The 22,796-nt window shown below is 36.2% G+C and overlaps 16 non-coding genes across 16 annotated transcripts; all 16 read right to left on the bottom strand.

The window, feature by feature from the left end:
* Positions 1-792: 792 nt before the first annotated feature.
* On the bottom strand, positions 793-882 carry TRNAR-UCU (transfer RNA arginine (anticodon UCU)). Its single transcript is given in 2 exon segments — positions 793-828; positions 846-882. It is a non-coding gene; the product is annotated as a tRNA-Arg (tRNA).
* A 677-nt stretch (positions 883-1,559) lies between these two features.
* Positions 1,560-1,649, bottom strand: TRNAR-UCU (transfer RNA arginine (anticodon UCU)). Its single transcript is given in 2 exon segments — positions 1,560-1,595; positions 1,613-1,649. It is a non-coding gene; the product is annotated as a tRNA-Arg (tRNA).
* Positions 1,650-3,859: 2,210 nt separating this feature from the next.
* On the bottom strand, positions 3,860-3,949 carry TRNAR-UCU (transfer RNA arginine (anticodon UCU)). Its single transcript is given in 2 exon segments — positions 3,860-3,895; positions 3,913-3,949. It is a non-coding gene; the product is annotated as a tRNA-Arg (tRNA).
* A 676-nt stretch (positions 3,950-4,625) lies between these two features.
* TRNAR-UCU (transfer RNA arginine (anticodon UCU)) lies at positions 4,626-4,715 on the bottom strand. Its single transcript is given in 2 exon segments — positions 4,626-4,661; positions 4,679-4,715. It is a non-coding gene; the product is annotated as a tRNA-Arg (tRNA).
* A 1,443-nt stretch (positions 4,716-6,158) lies between these two features.
* Positions 6,159-6,248, bottom strand: TRNAR-UCU (transfer RNA arginine (anticodon UCU)). The gene is given in 2 exon segments: positions 6,159-6,194; positions 6,212-6,248. It is a non-coding gene; the product is annotated as a tRNA-Arg (tRNA).
* A 677-nt stretch (positions 6,249-6,925) lies between these two features.
* TRNAR-UCU (transfer RNA arginine (anticodon UCU)) lies at positions 6,926-7,015 on the bottom strand. Its single transcript is given in 2 exon segments — positions 6,926-6,961; positions 6,979-7,015. It is a non-coding gene; the product is annotated as a tRNA-Arg (tRNA).
* Positions 7,016-9,991: 2,976 nt separating this feature from the next.
* Positions 9,992-10,081, bottom strand: TRNAR-UCU (transfer RNA arginine (anticodon UCU)). The gene is given in 2 exon segments: positions 9,992-10,027; positions 10,045-10,081. It is a non-coding gene; the product is annotated as a tRNA-Arg (tRNA).
* A 1,444-nt stretch (positions 10,082-11,525) lies between these two features.
* Positions 11,526-11,615, bottom strand: TRNAR-UCU (transfer RNA arginine (anticodon UCU)). Its single transcript is given in 2 exon segments — positions 11,526-11,561; positions 11,579-11,615. It is a non-coding gene; the product is annotated as a tRNA-Arg (tRNA).
* Positions 11,616-12,291: 676 nt separating this feature from the next.
* On the bottom strand, positions 12,292-12,381 carry TRNAR-UCU (transfer RNA arginine (anticodon UCU)). Its single transcript is given in 2 exon segments — positions 12,292-12,327; positions 12,345-12,381. It is a non-coding gene; the product is annotated as a tRNA-Arg (tRNA).
* Positions 12,382-13,824: 1,443 nt separating this feature from the next.
* TRNAR-UCU (transfer RNA arginine (anticodon UCU)) lies at positions 13,825-13,914 on the bottom strand. Its single transcript is given in 2 exon segments — positions 13,825-13,860; positions 13,878-13,914. It is a non-coding gene; the product is annotated as a tRNA-Arg (tRNA).
* Positions 13,915-14,591: 677 nt separating this feature from the next.
* Positions 14,592-14,681, bottom strand: TRNAR-UCU (transfer RNA arginine (anticodon UCU)). Its single transcript is given in 2 exon segments — positions 14,592-14,627; positions 14,645-14,681. It is a non-coding gene; the product is annotated as a tRNA-Arg (tRNA).
* A 2,976-nt stretch (positions 14,682-17,657) lies between these two features.
* TRNAR-UCU (transfer RNA arginine (anticodon UCU)) lies at positions 17,658-17,747 on the bottom strand. Its single transcript is given in 2 exon segments — positions 17,658-17,693; positions 17,711-17,747. It is a non-coding gene; the product is annotated as a tRNA-Arg (tRNA).
* A 2,209-nt stretch (positions 17,748-19,956) lies between these two features.
* Positions 19,957-20,046, bottom strand: TRNAR-UCU (transfer RNA arginine (anticodon UCU)). Its single transcript is given in 2 exon segments — positions 19,957-19,992; positions 20,010-20,046. It is a non-coding gene; the product is annotated as a tRNA-Arg (tRNA).
* Positions 20,047-20,723: 677 nt separating this feature from the next.
* On the bottom strand, positions 20,724-20,813 carry TRNAR-UCU (transfer RNA arginine (anticodon UCU)). The gene is given in 2 exon segments: positions 20,724-20,759; positions 20,777-20,813. It is a non-coding gene; the product is annotated as a tRNA-Arg (tRNA).
* A 676-nt stretch (positions 20,814-21,489) lies between these two features.
* TRNAR-UCU (transfer RNA arginine (anticodon UCU)) lies at positions 21,490-21,579 on the bottom strand. The gene is given in 2 exon segments: positions 21,490-21,525; positions 21,543-21,579. It is a non-coding gene; the product is annotated as a tRNA-Arg (tRNA).
* A 676-nt stretch (positions 21,580-22,255) lies between these two features.
* TRNAR-UCU (transfer RNA arginine (anticodon UCU)) lies at positions 22,256-22,345 on the bottom strand. Its single transcript is given in 2 exon segments — positions 22,256-22,291; positions 22,309-22,345. It is a non-coding gene; the product is annotated as a tRNA-Arg (tRNA).
* Positions 22,346-22,796: the final 451 nt, after the last annotated feature.

The following is a 22,796-nucleotide window of genomic DNA, read 5'->3' as shown; positions in this document are numbered from 1 at the left end:
TTGTTTGAATAAGAAAGTAAAAAATTCAACTATGGTGGGATTCGAACCCACAACCTTTGAATGACTTTGCCAATTCACTTAGAAGTCCAACGCGCTATCCATTGTGCCACAGAGCCCGATGATAATCAACTTGCGTACATTAAGGGATGATCGAAGTTTTGTCAATCCAGTGTTTACTTCACATCATATTATCAAGCCTTCTGGGATACAAGAAAGAATAATTGTTTTCTGAAACATAAAATGTCTGTAGAAGAATCACACTTCTGGGTGAAACCTTGAACTACACCTTTGTTCCTTTAGGGATAAATTCGGAGAATAGGGTATTACTGTATTTTCTTGCAAACTGAATACGTTTGGACAACAATTCCATACCTTAATAAAAAAGAACTGGATAAAAAGTGCAGCCATACAATTGGTTAACAATACAAAAACACAAAGAGAATATACCATAAATAGCTTTGAAAGAATATTTTACTTTATATGTCGCTAGAAACAAATGTCTGAGTGTAGGGTGTTGTGTTTTTGGTCTATCTCATTTACAGCTATTATAAAGACAATGTTTCTGAAGGAAGGATACATTAGGAAAGTGCAAAGTTTCTGGCAGTGATGTTGTATTGCTTATGAGCAATATGTTCCTGTTGCAATGGAAGGCAGACTGCTTTTGATTCAGTTGCATGCTGTATTAGATACATAGGTTCAACTTGGGTCAAATACTAAGATTAAAGCATCGGCCAAAAATAGACATTCCTCACATGCATAATGTTCCTTGTTTGAATAAGAAAGTAAAAAATGCGACTCTGGTGGGATTCAAACCCACAACCTTTGAATGACTTTGCAAATTCACTTAGAAGTCCAACGCGCTATCCATTGCGCCACAGAGCCAGATAAAAATCCACTTGCGTACAGTAAGGGATGACCGAAGTTTTGTCAATCCAGTGTTTACTTCACATCACATTATCAAGCCTTCTGGGATACATGAAAGAATGATTGTTTTCTGAAACATAAAATGTCTGTAGCAAGAATCACACTTCTTTGTGAAACCTTGAACTGCACCTTTGTTCGCTTGGGGAGAAATTCAGAGAATAGGGTATTACAGTATTTTCTTGCCAAGTGAATAGGTTTGGACAACAATTCCATACCTTAATAAAAAAGAACTGGATAAAAAGTGCAGACATACAATTGGTTAACAATACAAAAACACAAAGAGAATATACCATAAATAGCTTTGAAAGAAGATTTTACTTTATATGTCGCTAGAAACAAATGTCTGAGTGTAGGGTGTCGTGTTTTTGGTCTATCTCATTTACAGCTATTATAAAGACAATGTTTCTGAAGGAAGGATACATTAGGAAAGTGCCAAGTTTGTGGCAGTAATGTTGTATTGCTTATGAGCAATATGTTCCTGTTGCAATGGAAGGCAGACTGCCTTTGATTCAGTTGCATGCTGTATTAGATACATAGGTTCAACTTGGGTCAAATACTAAGATTAAAGCATCGGCCAAAAATAAACATTCCTCACATGCATAATGTTCCTTGTTTGAATAAGAAAGTAAAAAATGCGACTCTGGTGGGATTCGAACCCACAACCTTTGAATGACTTTGCCACTTCACTTAGAAGTCCAATGCGCTATCCATTGCGCCACAGAGCCAGATAAAAATCCACTTGCATACATTAAGGGATGATCGAAGTTTTGTCAATCCAGTGTTTACTTCACATCATATTATCAAGCCTTCTGGAATACAAGAAAGAATAATTGTTTTCTGAAACATAAAATGTCTGTAGAAGAATCACACTTCTGGGTGAAACCTTGAACTACACCTTTGTTCCTTTAGGGATAAATTCGGAGAATAGGGTATTACTGTATTTTCTTGTAAACTGAATACGTTTGGACAACAATTCCATACCTTAATAGAAAAGAACTGGATAAAAAGTGCAGCCATACAATTGGTTAACAATACAAAAACACAAAGAGAATATACCATAAATAGCTTTGAAAGAAGATTTTACTTTATATGTCGCTAGAAACAAATGTCTGAGTGTAGGGTGTCGTGTTTTTGGTCTATCTCATTTACAGCTATTATAAAGACAATGTTTCTGAAGGAAGGATACATTAGGAAAGTGCAAAGTTTCTGGCAGTGATGTTGTATTGCTTATGAGCAATATGTTCCTGTTGCAATGGAAGGCAGACTGCTTTTGATTCAGTTGCATGCTGTATTAGATACATAGGTTCAACTTGGGTCAAATACTAAGATTAAAGCATCGGCCAAAAATAGACATTCCTCATATGCATAATGTTCCTTGTTTGAATAAGAAAGTAAAAAATGCGACTCTGGTGGGATTCAAACCCACAACCTTTGAATGACTTTGCAAATTCACTTAGAAGTCCAACGCGCTATCCATTGCGCCACTGAGCCAGATAAAAATCCACTTGCGTACAGTAAGGGATGATCGAAGTTTTGTCAATCCAGTGTTTACTTCACATCACATTATCAAGCCTTCTGGGATACATGAAAGAATGATTGTTTTCTGAAACATAAAATGTCTGTAGCAAGAATCACACTTCTTTGTGAAACCTTGAACTGCACCTTTGTTCGCTTGGGGAGAAATTCAGAGAATAGGGTATTACAGTATTTTCTTGCCAAGTGAATTGGTTTGGACAACAATTCCATACCTTAATAAAAAAGAACTGGATAAAAAGTGCAGACATACAATTGGTTAACAATACAAAAACACAAAGAGAATATACCATAAATAGCTTTGAAACAAGATTTTACTTTATATGTCGCTAGAAACAAATGTCTGAGTGTAGGGTGTCGTGTTTTTGGTCTATCTCATTTACAGCTATTATAAAGACAATGTTTCTGAAGGAAGGATACATTAGGAAAGTGCCAAGTTTGTGGCAGTAATGTTGTATTGCTTATGAGCAATATGTTCCTGTTGCAATGGAAGGCAGACTGCTTTCGATTCAGTTGCATGCTGTATTAGATACATAGGTTCAACTTGGGTCAAATACTAAGATTAAAGCATCGGCCAAAAATAAACATTCCTCACATGCATAATGTTCCTTGTTTGAATAAGAAAGTAAAAAATTCGACTCTGGTGGGATTCGAACCCACAACCTTAAAAATGACTTTGCCAATTCACTTAGAAGTCCAATGCGCTATCCATTGCGCCACAGAGCCAGATAAAAATCCACTTTCGTACAGTAAGGGATGATCGAAGTTTTGTCAATCCAGTGTTTACTTCACATCATATTGTCAAGCCTTCTGGGATACATGAAAGAATGATTGTTTTCTGAAACATAAAATGTCTGTAGCAAGAATCACAGTTCGGGGTGAAACCTTGAACTGCACCTTTGTTCGCTTGGGGAGAAATTCAGAGAATAGGGTATTACAGTATTTTCTTGCCAAGTGAATTGGTTTGGACAACAATTCCATACCTTAATAAAAAAGAACTGGATAAAAAGTGCAGACATACAATTGTTAACAATACAAAAACACAAAGAGAATATACCATAAATAGCTTTGAAAGAAGATTTTACTTTATATGTCGCTAGAAACAAATGTCTGAGTGTAGGGTGTCGTGTTTTTGGTCTATCTCATTTACAGCTATTATAAAGACAAGGTTTCTGAAGGAAGGATACATTAGAAAAGTGCCAAGTTTCTGGCAGTGATGTTGTATTGCTTATGAGCAATATGTTCCTGTTGCAATGGAAGGCAGACTGCTTTTGATTCAGTTGCATGCTGTATTAGATACATAGGTTCAACTTGGGTCAAATACTAAGATTAAAGCATCGGCCAAAAATAAACATTCCTCACATGCATAATGTTCCTTGTTTGAATAAGAAAGTAAAAAATGCGACTCTGGTGGGATTCGAACCCACAACCTTTGAATGACTTTGCCAATTCACTTAGAAGTCCAACGCGCTATCCATTGCGCCACAGAGCCAGATGAAAATCCACTTGAGTACAGTAAGGGATGATCGAAGTTTTGTCAATCCAGTGTTTACTTCACATCATATTATCAAGCCTTCTGTGATACAAGAAACAATAATTGTTTTCTGAAACATAAAATGTCTGTAGAAGAATCACACTTCTGGGTGAAACCTTGAACTACACCTTTGTTCCTTTAGGGATGAATTCGGAGAATAGGGTATTACCGTATTTTCTTGCAAACTGAATACGTTTGGACAACAATTCCATACCTTAATAAAAAAGAACTGGATAAAAAGTGCAGACATACAATTGGTTAACAATACAAAAACACAAAGAGAATATACCATAAATAGCTTTGAAAGAAGATTTTACTTTATATGTCGCTAGAAACAAATGTCTGAGTGTAGGGTGTCGTGTTTTTGGTCTATCTCATTTACAGCTGTTATAAAGACCATGTTTCTGAAGGAAGGATACATTAGGAAAGTGCCAGGTTTCTGGCAGTAATGTTTTATTGCTTATCAGCAATATGTTCCTGTTGCAATGGAAGGCGGACTGCTTTTGATTCAGTTGCATGCTGTATTAGATACATAGGTTCAACTTGGGTCAAATACTAAGATTAAAGCATCGGCCAAAAATAGACATTCCTCACATGCATAATGTTCCTTGTTTGAATAAGAAAGTAAAAAATGCGACTCTGGTGGGATTCAAACCCACAACCTTTGAATGACTTTGCAAATTCACTTAGAAGTCCAACGCGCTATCCATTGCGCCACAGAGCCAGATAAAAATCCACTTGCGTACAGTAAGGGATGATCGAAGTTTTGTCAATCCAGTGTTTACTTCACATCACATTATCAAGCCTTCTGGGATACATGAAAGAATGATTGTTTTCTGAAACATAAAATGTCTGTAGCAAGAATCACACTTCTTTGTGAAACCTTGAACTGCACCTTTGTTCGCTTGGGGAGAAATTCAGAGAATAGGGTATTACAGTATTTTCTTGCCAAGTGAATTGGTTTGGACAACAATTCCATACCTTAATAAAAAAGAACTGGATAAAAAGTGCAGACATACAATTGGTTAACAATACAAAAACACAAAGAGAATATACCATAAATAGCTTTGAAAGAAGATTTTACTTTATATGTCGCTATAAACAAATGTCTGAGTGTAGGGTGTCGTGTTTTTGGTCTATCTCATTTACAGCTGTTATAAAGACCATGTTTCTGAAGGAAGGATACATTAGGAAAGTGCCAAGTTTCTGGCAGTAAAGTTTTATTGCTTATCAGCAATATGTTCCTGTTGCAATGGAAGGCGGACTGCTTTTGATTCAGTTGCATGCTGTATTAGATACATAGGTTCAACTTGGGTCAAATACTAGGATTAAAGCATCGGCCAAAAATAAACTTTCCTCACATGCATAATGTTCCTTGTTTGAATAAGAAAGTAAAAAATTCAACTATGGTGGGATTCGAACCCACAACCTTTGAATGACTTTGCCAATTCACTTAGAAGTCCAACGCGCTATCCATTGTGCCACAGAGCCCGATGATAATCAACTTGCGTACATTAAGGGATGATCGAAGTTTTGTCAATCCAGTGTTTACTTCACATCATATTATCAAGCCTTCTGGGATACAAGAAAGAATAATTGTTTTCTGAAACATAAAATGTCTGTAGAAGAATCACACTTCTGGGTGAAACCTTGAACTACACCTTTGTTCCTTTAGGGATAAATTCGGAGAATAGGGTATTACTGTATTTTCTTGCAAACTGAATACGTTTGGACAACAATTCCATACCTTAATAAAAAAGAACTGGATAAAAAGTGCAGCCATACAATTGGTTAACAATACAAAAACACAAAGAGAATATACCATAAATAGCTTTGAAAGAATATTTTACTTTATATGTCGCTAGAAACAAATGTCTGAGTGTAGGGTGTTGTGTTTTTGGTCTATCTCATTTACAGCTATTATAAAGACAATGTTTCTGAAGGAAGGATACATTAGGAAAGTGCAAAGTTTCTGGCAGTGATGTTGTATTGCTTATGAGCAATATGTTCCTGTTGCAATGGAAGGCAGACTGCTTTTGATTCAGTTGCATGCTGTATTAGATACATAGGTTCAACTTGGGTCAAATACTAAGATTAAAGCATCGGCCAAAAATAGACATTCCTCACATGCATAATGTTCCTTGTTTGAATAAGAAAGTAAAAAATGCGACTCTGGTGGGATTCAAACCCACAACCTTTGAATGACTTTGCAAATTCACTTAGAAGTCCAACGCGCTATCCATTGCGCCACAGAGCCAGATAAAAATCCACTTGCGTACAGTAAGGGATGACCGAAGTTTTGTCAATCCAGTGTTTACTTCACATCACATTATCAAGCCTTCTGGGATACATGAAAGAATGATTGTTTTCTGAAACATAAAATGTCTGTAGCAAGAATCACACTTCTTTGTGAAACCTTGAACTGCACCTTTGTTCGCTTGGGGAGAAATTCAGAGAATAGGGTATTACAGTATTTTCTTGCCAAGTGAATAGGTTTGGACAACAATTCCATACCTTAATAAAAAAGAACTGGATAAAAAGTGCAGACATACAATTGGTTAACAATACAAAAACACAAAGAGAATATACCATAAATAGCTTTGAAAGAAGATTTTACTTTATATGTCGCTAGAAACAAATGTCTGAGTGTAGGGTGTCGTGTTTTTGGTCTATCTCATTTACAGCTATTATAAAGACAATGTTTCTGAAGGAAGGATACATTAGGAAAGTGCCAAGTTTGTGGCAGTAATGTTGTATTGCTTATGAGCAATATGTTCCTGTTGCAATGGAAGGCAGACTGCCTTTGATTCAGTTGCATGCTGTATTAGATACATAGGTTCAACTTGGGTCAAATACTAAGATTAAAGCATCGGCCAAAAATAAACATTCCTCACATGCATAATGTTCCTTGTTTGAATAAGAAAGTAAAAAATGCGACTCTGGTGGGATTCGAACCCACAACCTTTGAATGACTTTGCCACTTCACTTAGAAGTCCAATGCGCTATCCATTGCGCCACAGAGCCAGATAAAAATCCACTTGCATACATTAAGGGATGATCGAAGTTTTGTCAATCCAGTGTTTACTTCACATCATATTATCAAGCCTTCTGGAATACAAGAAAGAATAATTGTTTTCTGAAACATAAAATGTCTGTAGAAGAATCACACTTCTGGGTGAAACCTTGAACTACACCTTTGTTCCTTTAGGGATAAATTCGGAGAATAGGGTATTACTGTATTTTCTTGTAAACTGAATACGTTTGGACAACAATTCCATACCTTAATAGAAAAGAACTGGATAAAAAGTGCAGCCATACAATTGGTTAACAATACAAAAACACAAAGAGAATATACCATAAATAGCTTTGAAAGAAGATTTTACTTTATATGTCGCTAGAAACAAATGTCTGAGTGTAGGGTGTCGTGTTTTTGGTCTATCTCATTTACAGCTATTATAAAGACAATGTTTCTGAAGGAAGGATACATTAGGAAAGTGCAAAGTTTCTGGCAGTGATGTTGTATTGCTTATGAGCAATATGTTCCTGTTGCAATGGAAGGCAGACTGCTTTTGATTCAGTTGCATGCTGTATTAGATACATAGGTTCAACTTGGGTCAAATACTAAGATTAAAGCATCGGCCAAAAATAGACATTCCTCATATGCATAATGTTCCTTGTTTGAATAAGAAAGTAAAAAATGCGACTCTGGTGGGATTCAAACCCACAACCTTTGAATGACTTTGCAAATTCACTTAGAAGTCCAACGCGCTATCCATTGCGCCACTGAGCCAGATAAAAATCCACTTGCGTACAGTAAGGGATGATCGAAGTTTTGTCAATCCAGTGTTTACTTCACATCACATTATCAAGCCTTCTGGGATACATGAAAGAATGATTGTTTTCTGAAACATAAAATGTCTGTAGCAAGAATCACACTTCTTTGTGAAACCTTGAACTGCACCTTTGTTCGCTTGGGGAGAAATTCAGAGAATAGGGTATTACAGTATTTTCTTGCCAAGTGAATTGGTTTGGACAACAATTCCATACCTTAATAAAAAAGAACTGGATAAAAAGTGCAGACATACAATTGGTTAACAATACAAAAACACAAAGAGAATATACCATAAATAGCTTTGAAACAAGATTTTACTTTATATGTCGCTAGAAACAAATGTCTGAGTGTAGGGTGTCGTGTTTTTGGTCTATCTCATTTACAGCTATTATAAAGACAATGTTTCTGAAGGAAGGATACATTAGGAAAGTGCCAAGTTTGTGGCAGTAATGTTGTATTGCTTATGAGCAATATGTTCCTGTTGCAATGGAAGGCAGACTGCTTTCGATTCAGTTGCATGCTGTATTAGATACATAGGTTCAACTTGGGTCAAATACTAAGATTAAAGCATCGGCCAAAAATAAACATTCCTCACATGCATAATGTTCCTTGTTTGAATAAGAAAGTAAAAAATTCGACTCTGGTGGGATTCGAACCCACAACCTTAAAAATGACTTTGCCAATTCACTTAGAAGTCCAATGCGCTATCCATTGCGCCACAGAGCCAGATAAAAATCCACTTTCGTACAGTAAGGGATGATCGAAGTTTTGTCAATCCAGTGTTTACTTCACATCATATTGTCAAGCCTTCTGGGATACATGAAAGAATGATTGTTCTCTGAAACATAAAATGTCTGTAGCAAGAATCACAGTTCGGGGTGAAACCTTGAACTGCACCTTTGTTCGCTTGGGGAGAAATTCAGAGAATAGGGTATTACAGTATTTTCTTGCCAAGTGAATTGGTTTGGACAACAATTCCATACCTTAATAAAAAAGAACTGGATAAAAAGTGCAGACATACAATTGTTAACAATACAAAAACACAAAGAGAATATACCATAAATAGCTTTGAAAGAAGATTTTACTTTATATGTCGCTAGAAACAAATGTCTGAGTGTAGGGTGTCGTGTTTTTGGTCTATCTCATTTACAGCTATTATAAAGACAAGGTTTCTGAAGGAAGGATACATTAGAAAAGTGCCAAGTTTCTGGCAGTGATGTTGTATTGCTTATGAGCAATATGTTCCTGTTGCAATGGAAGGCAGACTGCTTTTGATTCAGTTGCATGCTGTATTAGATACATAGGTTCAACTTGGGTCAAATACTAAGATTAAAGCATCGGCCAAAAATAAACATTCCTCACATGCATAATGTTCCTTGTTTGAATAAGAAAGTAAAAAATGCGACTCTGGTGGGATTCGAATCCACAACCTTTGAATGACTTTGCCAATTCACTTAGAAGTCCAACGCGCTATCCATTGCGCCACAGAGCCAGATGAAAATCCACTTGAGTACAGTAAGGGATGATCGAAGTTTTGTCAATCCAGTGTTTACTTCACATCATATTATCAAGCCTTCTGTGATACAAGAAACAATAATTGTTTTCTGAAACATAAAATGTCTGTAGAAGAATCACACTTCTGGGTGAAACCTTGAACTACACCTTTGTTCCTTTAGGGATGAATTCGGAGAATAGGGTATTACCGTATTTTCTTGCAAACTGAATACGTTTGGACAACAATTCCATACCTTAATAAAAAAGAACTGGATAAAAAGTGCAGACATACAATTGGTTAACAATACAAAAACACAAAGAGAATATACCATAAATAGCTTTGAAAGAAGATTTTACTTTATATGTCGCTAGAAACAAATGTCTGAGTGTAGGGTGTCGTGTTTTTGGTCTATCTCATTTACAGCTGTTATAAAGACCATGTTTCTGAAGGAAGGATACATTAGGAAAGTGCCAGGTTTCTGGCAGTAATGTTTTATTGCTTATCAGCAATATGTTCCTGTTGCAATGGAAGGCGGACTGCTTTTGATTCAGTTGCATGCTGTATTAGATACATAGGTTCAACTTGGGTCAAATACTAAGATTAAAGCATCGGCCAAAAATAGACATTCCTCACATGCATAATGTTCCTTTTTTGAATAAGAAAGTAAAAAATGCGACTCTGGTGGGATTCAAACCCACAACCTTTGAATGACTTTGCAAATTCACTTAGAAGTCCAACGCGCTATCCATTGCGCCACAGAGCCAGATAAAAATCCACTTGCGTACAGTAAGGGATGATCGAAGTTTTGTCAATCCAGTGTTTACTTCACATCACATTATCAAGCCTTCTGGGATACATGAAAGAATGATTGTTTTCTGAAACATAAAATGTCTGTAGCAAGAATCACACTTCTTTGTGAAACCTTGAACTGCACCTTTGTTCGCTTGGGGAGAAATTCAGAGAATAGGGTATTACAGTATTTTCTTGCCAAGTGAATTGGTTTGGACAACAATTCCATACCTTAATAAAAAAGAACTGGATAAAAAGTGCAGACATACAATTGGTTAACAATACAAAAACACAAAGAGAATATACCATAAATAGCTTTGAAAGAAGATTTTACTTTATATGTCGCTAGAAACAAATGTCTGAGTGTAGGGTGTCGTGTTTTTGGTCTATCTCATTTACAGCTATTATAAAGACAATGTTTCTGAAGGAAGGATACATTAGGAAAGTGCCAAGTTTGTGGCAGTAATGTTGTATTGCTTATGAGCAATATGTTCCTGTTGCAATGGAAGGCAGACTGCTTTCGATTCAGTTGCATGCTGTATTAGATACATAGGTTCAACTTGGGTCAAATACTAAGATTAAAGCATCGGCCAAAAATAAACATTCCTCACATGCATAATGTTCCTTGTTTGAATAAGAAAGTAAAAAATTCGACTCTGGTGGGATTCGAACCCACAACCTTAAAAATGACTTTGCCAATTCACTTAGAAGTCCAATGCGCTATCCATTGCGCCACAGAGCCAGATAAAAATCCACTTTCGTACAGTAAGGGATGATCGAAGTTTTGTCAATCCAGTGTTTACTTCACATCATATTGTCAAGCCTTCTGGGATACATGAAAGAATGATTGTTTTCTGAAACATAAAATGTCTGTAGCAAGAATCACAGTTCGGGGTGAAACCTTGAACTGCACCTTTGTTCGCTTGGGGAGAAATTCAGAGAATAGGGTATTACAGTATTTTCTTGCCAAGTGAATTGGTTTGGACAACAATTCCATACCTTAATAAAAAAGAACTGGATAAAAAGTGCAGACATACAATTGTTAACAATACAAAAACACAAAGAGAATATACCATAAATAGCTTTGAAAGAAGATTTTACTTTATATGTCGCTAGAAACAAATGTCTGAGTGTAGGGTGTCGTGTTTTTGGTCTATCTCATTTACAGCTATTATAAAGACAAGGTTTCTGAAGGAAGGATACATTAGAAAAGTGCCAAGTTTCTGGCAGTGATGTTGTATTGCTTATGAGCAATATGTTCCTGTTGCAATGGAAGGCAGACTGCTTTTGATTCAGTTGCATGCTGTATTAGATACATAGGTTCAACTTGGGTCAAATACTAAGATTAAAGCATCGGCCAAAAATAAACATTCCTCACATGCATAATGTTCCTTGTTTGAATAAGAAAGTAAAAAATGCGACTCTGGTGGGATTCGAACCCACAACCTTTGAATGACTTTGCCAATTCACTTAGAAGTCCAACGCGCTATCCATTGCGCCACAGAGCCAGATGAAAATCCACTTGAGTACAGTAAGGGATGATCGAAGTTTTGTCAATCCAGTGTTTACTTCACATCATATTATCAAGCCTTCTGTGATACAAGAAACAATAATTGTTTTCTGAAACATAAAATGTCTGTAGAAGAATCACACTTCTGGGTGAAACCTTGAACTACACCTTTGTTCCTTTAGGGATGAATTCGGAGAATAGGGTATTACCGTATTTTCTTGCAAACTGAATACGTTTGGACAACAATTCCATACCTTAATAAAAAAGAACTGGATAAAAAGTGCAGACATACAATTGGTTAACAATACAAAAACACAAAGAGAATATACCATAAATAGCTTTGAAAGAAGATTTTACTTTATATGTCGCTAGAAACAAATGTCTGAGTGTAGGGTGTCGTGTTTTTGGTCTATCTCATTTACAGCTGTTATAAAGACCATGTTTCTGAAGGAAGGATACATTAGGAAAGTGCCAGGTTTCTGGCAGTAATGTTTTATTGCTTATCAGCAATATGTTCCTGTTGCAATGGAAGGCGGACTGCTTTTGATTCAGTTGCATGCTGTATTAGATACATAGGTTCAACTTGGGTCAAATACTAAGATTAAAGCATCGGCCAAAAATAGACATTCCTCACATGCATAATGTTCCTTGTTTGAATAAGAAAGTAAAAAATGCGACTCTGGTGGGATTCAAACCCACAACCTTTGAATGACTTTGCAAATTCACTTAGAAGTCCAACGCGCTATCCATTGCGCCACAGAGCCAGATAAAAATCCACTTGCGTACAGTAAGGGATGATCGAAGTTTTGTCAATCCAGTGTTTACTTCACATCACATTATCAAGCCTTCTGGGATACATGAAAGAATGATTGTTTTCTGAAACATAAAATGTCTGTAGCAAGAATCACACTTCTTTGTGAAACCTTGAACTGCACCTTTGTTCGCTTGGGGAGAAATTCAGAGAATAGGGTATTACAGTATTTTCTTGCCAAGTGAATTGGTTTGGACAACAATTCCATACCTTAATAAAAAAGAACTGGATAAAAAGTGCAGACATACAATTGGTTAACAATACAAAAACACAAAGAGAATATACCATAAATAGCTTTGAAAGAAGATTTTACTTTATATGTCGCTATAAACAAATGTCTGAGTGTAGGGTGTCGTGTTTTTGGTCTATCTCATTTACAGCTGTTATAAAGACCATGTTTCTGAAGGAAGGATACATTAGGAAAGTGCCAAGTTTCTGGCAGTAAAGTTTTATTGCTTATCAGCAATATGTTCCTGTTGCAATGGAAGGCGGACTGCTTTTGATTCAGTTGCATGCTGTATTAGATACATAGGTTCAACTTGGGTCAAATACTAGGATTAAAGCATCGGCCAAAAATAAACTTTCCTCACATGCATAATGTTCCTTGTTTGAATAAGAAAGTAAAAAATTCAACTATGGTGGGATTCGAACCCACAACCTTTGAATGACTTTGCCAATTCACTTAGAAGTCCAACGCGCTATCCATTGTGCCACAGAGCCCGATGATAATCAACTTGCGTACATTAAGGGATGATCGAAGTTTTGTCAATCCAGTGTTTACTTCACATCATATTATCAAGCCTTCTGGGATACAAGAAAGAATAATTGTTTTCTGAAACATAAAATGTCTGTAGAAGAATCACACTTCTGGGTGAAACCTTGAACTACACCTTTGTTCCTTTAGGGATAAATTCGGAGAATAGGGTATTACTGTATTTTCTTGCAAACTGAATACGTTTGGACAACAATTCCATACCTTAATAAAAAAGAACTGGATAAAAAGTGCAGCCATACAATTGGTTAACAATACAAAAACACAAAGAGAATATACCATAAATAGCTTTGAAAGAATATTTTACTTTATATGTCGCTAGAAACAAATGTCTGAGTGTAGGGTGTTGTGTTTTTGGTCTATCTCATTTACAGCTATTATAAAGACAATGTTTCTGAAGGAAGGATACATTAGGAAAGTGCAAAGTTTCTGGCAGTGATGTTGTATTGCTTATGAGCAATATGTTCCTGTTGCAATGGAAGGCAGACTGCTTTTGATTCAGTTGCATGCTGTATTAGATACATAGGTTCAACTTGGGTCAAATACTAAGATTAAAGCATCGGCCAAAAATAGACATTCCTCACATGCATAATGTTCCTTGTTTGAATAAGAAAGTAAAAAATGCGACTCTGGTGGGATTCAAACCCACAACCTTTGAATGACTTTGCAAATTCACTTAGAAGTCCAACGCGCTATCCATTGCGCCACAGAGCCAGATAAAAATCCACTTGCGTACAGTAAGGGATGACCGAAGTTTTGTCAATCCAGTGTTTACTTCACATCACATTATCAAGCCTTCTGGGATACATGAAAGAATGATTGTTTTCTGAAACATAAAATGTCTGTAGCAAGAATCACACTTCTTTGTGAAACCTTGAACTGCACCTTTGTTCGCTTGGGGAGAAATTCAGAGAATAGGGTATTACAGTATTTTCTTGCCAAGTGAATAGGTTTGGACAACAATTCCATACCTTAATAAAAAAGAACTGGATAAAAAGTGCAGACATACAATTGGTTAACAATACAAAAACACAAAGAGAATATACCATAAATAGCTTTGAAAGAAGATTTTACTTTATATGTCGCTAGAAACAAATGTCTGAGTGTAGGGTGTCGTGTTTTTGGTCTATCTCATTTACAGCTATTATAAAGACAATGTTTCTGAAGGAAGGATACATTAGGAAAGTGCCAAGTTTGTGGCAGTAATGTTGTATTGCTTATGAGCAATATGTTCCTGTTGCAATGGAAGGCAGACTGCCTTTGATTCAGTTGCATGCTGTATTAGATACATAGGTTCAACTTGGGTCAAATACTAAGATTAAAGCATCGGCCAAAAATAAACATTCCTCACATGCATAATGTTCCTTGTTTGAATAAGAAAGTAAAAAATGCGACTCTGGTGGGATTCGAACCCACAACCTTTGAATGACTTTGCCACTTCACTTAGAAGTCCAATGCGCTATCCATTGCGCCACAGAGCCAGATAAAAATCCACTTGCATACATTAAGGGATGATCGAAGTTTTGTCAATCCAGTGTTTACTTCACATCATATTATCAAGCCTTCTGGAATACAAGAAAGAATAATTGTTTTCTGAAACATAAAATGTCTGTAGAAGAATCACACTTCTGGGTGAAACCTTGAACTACACCTTTGTTCCTTTAGGGATAAATTCGGAGAATAGGGTATTACTGTATTTTCTTGTAAACTGAATACGTTTGGACAACAATTCCATACCTTAATAGAAAAGAACTGGATAAAAAGTGCAGCCATACAATTGGTTAACAATACAAAAACACAAAGAGAATATACCATAAATAGCTTTGAAAGAAGATTTTACTTTATATGTCGCTAGAAACAAATGTCTGAGTGTAGGGTGTCGTGTTTTTGGTCTATCTCATTTACAGCTATTATAAAGACAATGTTTCTGAAGGAAGGATACATTAGGAAAGTGCAAAGTTTCTGGCAGTGATGTTGTATTGCTTATGAGCAATATGTTCCTGTTGCAATGGAAGGCAGACTGCTTTTGATTCAGTTGCATGCTGTATTAGATACATAGGTTCAACTTGGGTCAAATACTAAGATTAAAGCATCGGCCAAAAATAGACATTCCTCATATGCATAATGTTCCTTGTTTGAATAAGAAAGTAAAAAATGCGACTCTGGTGGGATTCAAACCCACAACCTTTGAATGACTTTGCAAATTCACTTAGAAGTCCAACGCGCTATCCATTGCGCCACTGAGCCAGATAAAAATCCACTTGCGTACAGTAAGGGATGATCGAAGTTTTGTCAATCCAGTGTTTACTTCACATCACATTATCAAGCCTTCTGGGATACATGAAAGAATGATTGTTTTCTGAAACATAAAATGTCTGTAGCAAGAATCACACTTCTTTGTGAAACCTTGAACTGCACCTTTGTTCGCTTGGGGAGAAATTCAGAGAATAGGGTATTACAGTATTTTCTTGCCAAGTGAATTGGTTTGGACAACAATTCCATACCTTAATAAAAAAGAACTGGATAAAAAGTGCAGACATACAATTGGTTAACAATACAAAAACACAAAGAGAATATACCATAAATAGCTTTGAAACAAGATTTTACTTTATATGTCGCTAGAAACAAATGTCTGAGTGTAGGGTGTCGTGTTTTTGGTCTATCTCATTTACAGCTATTATAAAGACAATGTTTCTGAAGGAAGGATACATTAGGAAAGTGCCAAGTTTGTGGCAGTAATGTTGTATTGCTTATGAGCAATATGTTCCTGTTGCAATGGAAGGCAGACTGCTTTCGATTCAGTTGCATGCTGTATTAGATACATAGGTTCAACTTGGGTCAAATACTAAGATTAAAGCATCGGCCAAAAATAAACATTCCTCACATGCATAATGTTCCTTGTTTGAATAAGAAAGTAAAAAATTCGACTCTGGTGGGATTCGAACCCACAACCTTAAAAATGACTTTGCCAATTCACTTAGAAGTCCAATGCGCTATCCATTGCGCCACAGAGCCAGATAAAAATCCACTTTCGTACAGTAAGGGATGATCGAAGTTTTGTCAATCCAGTGTTTACTTCACATCATATTGTCAAGCCTTCTGGGATACATGAAAGAATGATTGTTCTCTGAAACATAAAATGTCTGTAGCAAGAATCACAGTTCGGGGTGAAACCTTGAACTGCACCTTTGTTCGCTTGGGGAGAAATTCAGAGAATAGGGTATTACAGTATTTTCTTGCCAAGTGAATTGGTTTGGACAACAATTCCATACCTTAATAAAAAAGAACTGGATAAAAAGTGCAGACATACAATTGTTAACAATACAAAAACACAAAGAGAATATACCATAAATAGCTTTGAAAGAAGATTTTACTTTATATGTCGCTAGAAACAAATGTCTGAGTGTAGGGTGTCGTGTTTTTGGTCTATCTCATTTACAGCTATTATAAAGACAAGGTTTCTGAAGGAAGGATACATTAGAAAAGTGCCAAGTTTCTGGCAGTGATGTTGTATTGCTTATGAGCAATATGTTCCTGTTGCAATGGAAGGCAGACTGCTTTTGATTCAGTTGCATGCTGTATTAGATACATAGGTTCAACTTGGGTCAAATACTAAGATTAAAGCATCGGCCAAAAATAAACATTCCTCACATGCATAATGTTCCTTGTTTGAATAAGAAAGTAAAAAATGCGACTCTGGTGGGATTCGAATCCACAACCTTTGAATGACTTTGCCAATTCACTTAGAAGTCCAACGCGCTATCCATTGCGCCACAGAGCCAGATGAAAATCCACTTGAGTACAGTAAGGGATGATCGAAGTTTTGTCAATCCAGTGTTTACTTCACATCATATTATCAAGCCTTCTGTGATACAAGAAACAATAATTGTTTTCTGAAACATAAAATGTCTGTAGAAGAATCACACTTCTGGGTGAAACCTTGAACTACACCTTTGTTCCTTTAGGGATGAATTCGGAGAATAGGGTATTACCGTATTTTCTTGCAAACTGAATACGTTTGGACAACAATTCCATACCTTAATAAAAAAGAACTGGATAAAAAGTGCAGACATACAATTGGTTAACAATACAAAAACACAAAGAGAATATACCATAAATAGCTTTGAAAGAAGATTTTACTTTATATGTCGCTAGAAACAAATGTCTGAGTGTAGGGTGTCGTGTTTTTGGTCTATCTCATTTACAGCTGTTATAAAGACCATGTTTCTGAAGGAAGGATACATTAGGAAAGTGCCAGGTTTCTGGCAGTAATGTTTTATTGCTTATCAGCAATATGTTCCTGTTGCAATGGAAGGCGGACTGCTTTTGATTCAGTTGCATGCTGTATTAGATACATAGGTTCAACTTGGGTCAAATACTAAGATTAAAGCATCGGCCAAAAATAGACATTCCTCACATGCATAATGTTCCTTTTTTGAATAAGAAAGTAAAAAATGCGACTCTGGTGGGATTCAAACCCACAACCTTTGAATGACTTTGCAAATTCACTTAGAAGTCCAACGCGCTATCCATTGCGCCACAGAGCCAGATAAAAATCCACTTGCGTACAGTAAGGGATGATCGAAGTTTTGTCAATCCAGTGTTTACTTCACATCACATTATCAAGCCTTCTGGGATACATGAAAGAATGATTGTTTTCTGAAACATAAAATGTCTGTAGCAAGAATCACACTTCTTTGTGAAACCTTGAACTGCACCTTTGTTCGCTTGGGGAGAAATTCAGAGAATAGGGTATTACAGTATTTTCTTGCCAAGTGAATTGGTTTGGACAACAATTCCATACCTTAATAAAAAAGAACTGGATAAAAAGTGCAGACATACAATTGGTTAACAATACAAAAACACAAAGAGAATATACCATAAATAGCTTTGAAAGAAGATTTTACTTTATATGTCGCTAGAAACAAATGTCTGAGTGTAGGGTGTCGTGTTTTTGGTCTATCTCATTTACAGCTATTATAAAGACAATGTTTCTGAAGGAAGGATACATTAGGAAAGTGCCAAGTTTGTGGCAGTAATGTTGTATTGCTTATGAGCAATATGTTCCTGTTGCAATGGAAGGCAGACTGCTTTCGATTCAGTTGCATGCTGTATTAGATACATAGGTTCAACTTGGGTCAAATACTAGGATTAAAGCATCGGCCAAAAATAAACTTTCCTCACATGCATAATGTTCCTTGTTTGAATAAGAAAGTAAAAAATTCAACTCTGGTGGGATTCGAACCCACAACCTTTGAATGACTTTGCCAATTCACTTAGAAGTCCAACGCGCTATCCATTGTGCCACAGAGCCCGATGATAATCAACTTGCGTACATTAAGGGATGATCGAAGTTTTGTCAATCCAGTGTTTACTTCACATCATATTATCAAGCCTTCTGGGATACAAGAAAGAATAATTGTTTTCTGAAACATAAAATGTCTGTAGAAGAATCACACTTCTGGGTGAAACCTTGAACTGCACCTTTGTTCGCTTGGGGAGAAATTCAGAGAATAGGGTATTACAGTATTTTCTTGCCAAGTGAATAGGTTTGGACAACAATTCCATACCTTAATAAAAAAGAACTGGATAAAAAGTGCAGACATACAATTGGTTAACAATACAAAAACACAAAGAGAATATACCATAAATAGCTTTGAAAGAAGATTTTACTTTATATGTCGCTAGAAACAAATGTCTGAGTGTAGGGTGTCGTGTTTTTGGTCTATCTCATTTACAGCTATTATAAAGACAATGTTTCTGAAGGAAGGATACATTAGGAAAGTGCCAAGTTTGTGGCAGTAATGTTGTATTGCTTATGAGCAATATGTTCCTGTTGCAATGGAAGGCAGACTGCCTTTGATTCAGTTGCATGCTGTATTAGATACATAGGTTCAACTTGGGTCAAATACTAAGATTAAAGCATCGGCCAAAAATAAACATTCCTCACATGCATAATGTTCCTTGTTTGAATAAGAAAGTAAAAAATGCGACTCTGGTGGGATTCGAACCCACAACCTTTGAATGACTTTGCCACTTCACTTAGAAGTCCAATGCACTATCCATTGCGCCACAGAGCCAGATAAAAATCCACTTGCATACATTAAGGGATGATCGAAGTTTTGTCAATCCAGTGTTTACTTCACATCATATTATCAAGCCTTCTGGAATACAAGAAAGAATAATTGTTTTCTGAAACATAAAATGTCTGTAGAAGAATCACACTTCTGGGTGAAACCTTGAACTACACCTTTGTTCCTTTAGGGATAAATTCGGAGAATAGGGTATTACTGTATTTTCTTGTAAACTGAATACGTTTGGACAACAATTCCATACCTTAATAGAAAAGAACTGGATAAAAAGTGCAGCCATACAATTGGTTAACAATACAAAAACACAAAGAGAATATACCATAAATAGCTTTGAAAGAAGATTTTACTTTATATGTCGCTAGAAACAAATGTCTGAGTGTAGGGTGTCGTGTTTTTGGTCTATCTCATTTACAGCTATTATAAAGACAATGTTTCTGAAGGAAGGATACATTAGGAAAGTGCAAAGTTTCTGGCAGTGATGTTGTATTGCTTATGAGCAATATGTTCCTGTTGCAATGGAAGGCAGACTGCTTTTGATTCAGTTGCATGCTGTATTAGATACATAGGTTCAACTTGGGTCAAATACTAAGATTAAAGCATCGGCCAAAAATAGACATTCCTCACATGCATAATGTTCCTTGTTTGAATAAGAAAGTAAAAAATGTGACTCTGGTGGGATTCAAACCCACAACCTTTGAATGACTTTGCAAATTCACTTAGAAGTCCAACGCGCTATCCATTGCGCCACAGAGCCAGATAAAAATCCACTTGCGTACAGTAAGGGATGATCGAAGTTTTGTCAATCCAGTGTTTACTTCACATCACATTATCAAGCCTTCTGGGATACATGAAAGAATGATTGTTTTCTGAAACATAAAATGTCTGTAGCAAGAATCACACTTCTTTGTGAAACCTTGAACTGCACCTTTGTTCGCTTGGGGAGAAATTCAGAGAATAGGGTATTACAGTATTTTCTTGCCAAGTGAATTGGTTTGGACAACAATTCCATACCTTAATAAAAAAGAACTGGATAAAAAGTGCAGACATACAATTGGTTAACAATACAAAAACACAAAGAGAATATACCATAAATAGCTTTGAAAGAAGATTTTACTTTATATGTCGCTAGAAACAAATGTCTGAGTGTAGGGTGTCGTGTTTTTGGTCTATCTCATTTACAGCTATTATAAAGACAATGTTTCTGAAGGAAGGATACTTTAGGAAAGTGCCAAGTTTGTGGCAGTAATGTTGTATTGCTTATGAGCAATATGTTCCTGTTGCAATGGAAGGCAGACTGCTTTCGATTCAGTTGCATGCTGTATTAGATACATAGGTTCAACTTGGGTCAAATACTAAGATTAAAGCATCGGCCAAAAATAAACATTCCTCACATGCATAATGTTCCTTGTTTGAATAAGAAAGTAAAAAATTCGACTCTGGTGGGATTCGAACCCACAACCTTTAAATGACTTTGCCAATTCACTTAGAAGTCCAATGCGCTATCCATTGCGCCACAGAGCCAGATAAAAATCCACTTTCGTACAGTAAGGGATGATCGAAGTTTTGTCAATCCAGTGTTTACTTCACATCATATTGTCAAGCCTTCTGGGATACATGAAAGAATGATTGTTTTCTGAAACATAAAATGTCTGTAGCAAGAATCACAGTTCGGGGTGAAACCTTGAACTGCACCTTTGTTCGCTTGGGGAGAAATTCAGAGAATAGGGTATTACAGTATTTTCTTGCCAAGTGAATTGGTTTGGACAACAATTCCATACCTTAATAAAAAAGAACTGGATAAAAAGTGCAGACATACAATTGTTAACAATACAAAAACACAAAGAGAATATACCATAAATAGCTTTGAAAGAAGATTTTACTTTATATGTCGCTAGAAACAAATGTCTGAGTGTAGGGTGTCGTGTTTTTGGTCTATCTCATTTACAGCTATTATAAAGACAATGTTTCTGAAGGAAGGATACATTAGAAAAGTGCCAAGTTTCTGGCAGTGATGTTGTATTGCTTATGAGCAATATGTTCCTGTTGCAATGGAAGGCAGACTGCTTTTGATTCAGTTGCATGCTGTATTAGATACATAGGTTCAACTTGGGTCAAATACTAAGATTAAAGCATCGGCCAAAAATAAACATTCCTCACATGCATAATGTTCCTTGTTTGAATAAGAAAGTAAAAAATGCGACTCTGGTGGGATTCGAACCCACAACCTTTGAATGACTTTGCCAATTCACTTAGAAGTCCAACGCGCTATCCATTGCGCCACAGAGCCAGATGAAAATCCACTTGAGTACAGTAAGGGATGATCGAAGTTTTGTCAATCCAGTGTTTACTTCACATCATATTATCAAGCCTTCTGTGATACAAGAAACAATAATTGTTTTCTGAAACATAAAATGTCTGTAGAAGAATCACACTTCTGGGTGAAACCTTGAACTACACCTTTGTTCCTTTAGGGATGAATTCGGAGAATAGGGTATTACCGTATTTTCTTGCAAACTGAATACGTTTGGACAACAATTCCATACCTTAATAAAAAAGAACTGGATAAAAAGTGCAGACATACAATTGGTTAACAATACAAAAACACAAAGAGAATATACCATAAATAGCTTTGAAAGAAGATTTTACTTTATATGTCGCTAGAAACAAATGTCTGAGTGTAGGGTGTCGTGTTTTTGGTCTATCTCATTTACAGCTGTTATAAAGACCATGTTTCTGAAGGAAGGATACATTAGGAAAGTGCCAGGTTTCTGGCAGTAATGTTTTATTGCTTATCAGCAATATGTTCCTGTTGCAATGGAAGGCGGACTGCTTTTGATTCAGTTGCATGCTGTATTAGATACATAGGTTCAACTTGGGTCAAATACTAAGATTAAAGCATCGGCCAAAAATAGACATTCCTCACATGCATAATGTTCCTTGTTTGAATAAGAAAGTAAAAAATGCGACTCTGGTGGGATTCAAACCCACAACCTTTGAATGACTTTGCAAATTCACTTAGAAGTCCAACGCGCTATCCATTGCGCCACAGAGCCAGATAAAAATCCACTTGCGTACAGTAAGGGATGATCGAAGTTTTGTCAATCCAGTGTTTACTTCACATCACATTATCAAGCCTTCTGGGATACATGAAAGAATGATTGTTTTCTGAAACATAAAATGTCTGTAGCAAGAATCACACTTCTTTGTGAAACCTTGAACTGCACCTTTGTTCGCTTGGGGAGAAATTCAGAGAATAGGGTGTTACAGTATTTTCTTGCCAAGTGAATTGGTTTGGACAACAATTCCATACCTTAATAAAAAAGAACTGGATAAAAAGTGCAGACATACAATTGGTTAACAATACAAAAACACAAAGAGAATATACCATAAATATCTTTGAAAGAAGATTTTACTTTATATGTCGCTAGAAACAAATGTCTGAGTGTAGGGTGTCGTGTTTTTGGTCTATCTCATTTACAGCTATTATAAAGACAATGTTTCTGA

This window comes from Ambystoma mexicanum (assembly GCF_040938575.1).
Source record: "Ambystoma mexicanum isolate Mex_15411 chromosome 12 unlocalized genomic scaffold, UKY_AmexF1_1 Mex_chr12_unloc.1, whole genome shotgun sequence".
NCBI classification, from domain to species: domain Eukaryota; kingdom Metazoa; phylum Chordata; class Amphibia; order Caudata; family Ambystomatidae; genus Ambystoma; species Ambystoma mexicanum.
Note: the sequence above shows the minus strand (reverse complement) of the source record. Positions and strands in the feature narration are given on the sequence as shown.